At 54.2% G+C, this 2305-nt stretch overlaps 1 pseudogene; it reads left to right on the forward strand.

Annotated features, from left to right (window-relative positions):
- Positions 1–344: 344 nt before the first annotated feature.
- LOC139005167 (TCF3 fusion partner pseudogene) lies at positions 345–1110 on the forward strand (annotated as a pseudogene).
- The last annotated feature ends 1195 nt before the right edge of the window (positions 1111–2305 follow it).

Genomic DNA, 2305 nt, shown 5'->3' on the forward strand with positions numbered 1-2305 from the left:
TCCCTGGGGGGCGACACAGCCAGGCCCCAGAAGGAAATCCAGGGGCCTCCCAAGCGGAGAGTCTCCGTGGTCAGACGGCGTGGTGTCGGGACAGGAATAAAGATGGAGGTGACTCAGATGCCTGGCTGCGGCGTTAGACCAGCGAGCAGGGCCTTTCAGCCAGGACTGGGGTGGGGGTGGGGCGAGGGAGGCGAGCTGGAAATAGAGAACTACAACTCCCAGGAGGCTTAGCGGCCGGGGCCTGGGTGTCTGGTGGTGAAATCAGATGGGGCATGTAGTTTTGCAAGCCACTTTAACCTAGAGGTTTGCAAGGTTGGAAGTTCTGCTCCAGGAGCCAGGGAGAAATGGAGCTGGAGCAGAGAGAGGGGTCCCATGGCAGCAGTGGGTTTTGAGGAGTTCTCAGCACCTCCCAGCTTGGAGTTGGCGCTGCCTCCGCTGTTCGGTGGTCACATCCTAGAGAGCGAGCTAGAGACCGAAGTGGAGTTCATGTCTGGGGGTCTGGGCAGCTCCAGCCTCCAGGAACGAGATGAAGAGGAGGAGGCAGCCGGAGGCCAGCAGCGGCGGTGCCAACGGGAACTCAACTGCAGGAAGTACCAGGCGCTGGGTTGGCGCTGCAGGGAGATCGAGCAGGTAAATGAGCAGGTCCTAAACAGGCTCCATCAGGTACAGATGATAACACGGAGACTCCAGCAGGAGCGGAGGTTCCTCATGAGGGTGCTGGACTCCTACGGTGATGACTACCGGGCCAGCCAGTTCACCATCTTACTGGAGGACGAGGGCAGCCAGGGCACAGACGCCCCCACCCCAGGCAACGCTGAGAATGAACCTCCGGAGAAAGAGGCGCTGTCCCCGCCCAGGAGGACACCAGCGCCTGCAGAAGCCAGCAGCCCGGCCATTGGCAAGGAGCCGGGCGGGTGGAAGAGGTGGTGAGCGCCACGGGAAGGGCGCCAGGCGGGAGTCCCGCTGACTCCGGAGCTGGCCCCCGTGCAGATAAAGGTGGAGGAAGACTTTGGCTTCAAAGCAGTCGAGGCTCTGGACTCAAGTTGGGTTTCTCAGGGGCCAGACAAACTGATGCCCTACCCCACCCTAGCCAGCTCCCCCTTTGACTGACCCCCCAATAAACAGACCCCATGCTCTCCTCGGCAAAAAAAAAAAGCTTATAGAGGCATGCTTATAGGGTCAAATAGTATAAATATAGATGTAACAGGACAATAAAAAGAGAACCTGGCTATGATGATCACCTGAACTCTGCTTCTGTGTCATTCCTTCTTCACCGACTCCGTCCACACCTTTGGGAACCCCTGGGCCTGCTGGAGCAGGACCTCAACATTCCTCTTTTTATAAGGACTTGAGTGAGATGGGCTAAGGGTCCCACTGGAACTGCCTCAATTTAATGTAATCCCCTCTTTAAAGATCTTATCTCCATATACAGGTACATTCTGAGGTTCTGGGGATTAGGATTTTAACATACATTTTGTTGATTACCCAAATCAGCCCTTAACAACCAGCATGTTTCAGAAAGTAGATTCCTACAGGGTTATTTACCAAACATTCAGAAGTATTTTTAAAAGAGCTAAGCCCCTCGCCCACTGCTCGGGCCCCTCCTGGTGAAGAGTGAAGGCCAGGGTTCCCGGCGCCTGAGGAAAACTGGTGCCAGCAGCCAGGGGAAGGGGCCCCCAAGGGGCCCCAGATTGCGAAAGGGCACAGGCCAGGCTGAGGGACCCACCCAAGTGCACAAATTTGTGTGCACTGGGCCTCTAGTGTATATATATATATATATATATATATATAGAGAGAGAGAGAGAGAGAGAGAGAGAAATAAAGAGCTTCCCAGACAAGAAAAAGCTAAAGGAGTTCATTGTACCCAAACCAGTATTACAAGAAATGTTAAAGGGCCTTTTTGAAGAAGAAGAAGAAGAAGGAGGAGGAGGAGGAGGAGGAGGAGGAGGAGGAGAAAAGGAAGAGAAGGGGAGAACCAAGATGGCAGCGTAAGGTACAGACCTGTGCGTGCTGCCTCCCACAACAATATTGAAACTACCAACTATAAGACAAACAGCTATCATTCAGAACCATGGGAAAGCTGGCCCAGTGGAAGCTCTACAACTGGAAGGAAAGAAAGAAGAGCATTGAGACTGAGTAGGTTGTGCAGAGGCTCCAAGAACGGAGGTATGGAGTCACGCACCAGGCGGGCTGCAACTGGATGCTTGTTTTTTTCAATCGGAAGGGGCTGCATACTCTCGAGTCCACTGAGCTTGTTTGGGGCGGGATTATGAGGTCCCAGACCCCTACGGTGAAAGGCAGGACG

Source organism: Myotis yumanensis, unplaced genomic scaffold (genome assembly GCF_028538775.1).
Source record: "Myotis yumanensis isolate MYYU_CA2020_CCGP unplaced genomic scaffold, mMyoYum1.0.hap1 SCAF_3, whole genome shotgun sequence".
Taxonomy (NCBI): domain Eukaryota; kingdom Metazoa; phylum Chordata; class Mammalia; order Chiroptera; family Vespertilionidae; genus Myotis; species Myotis yumanensis.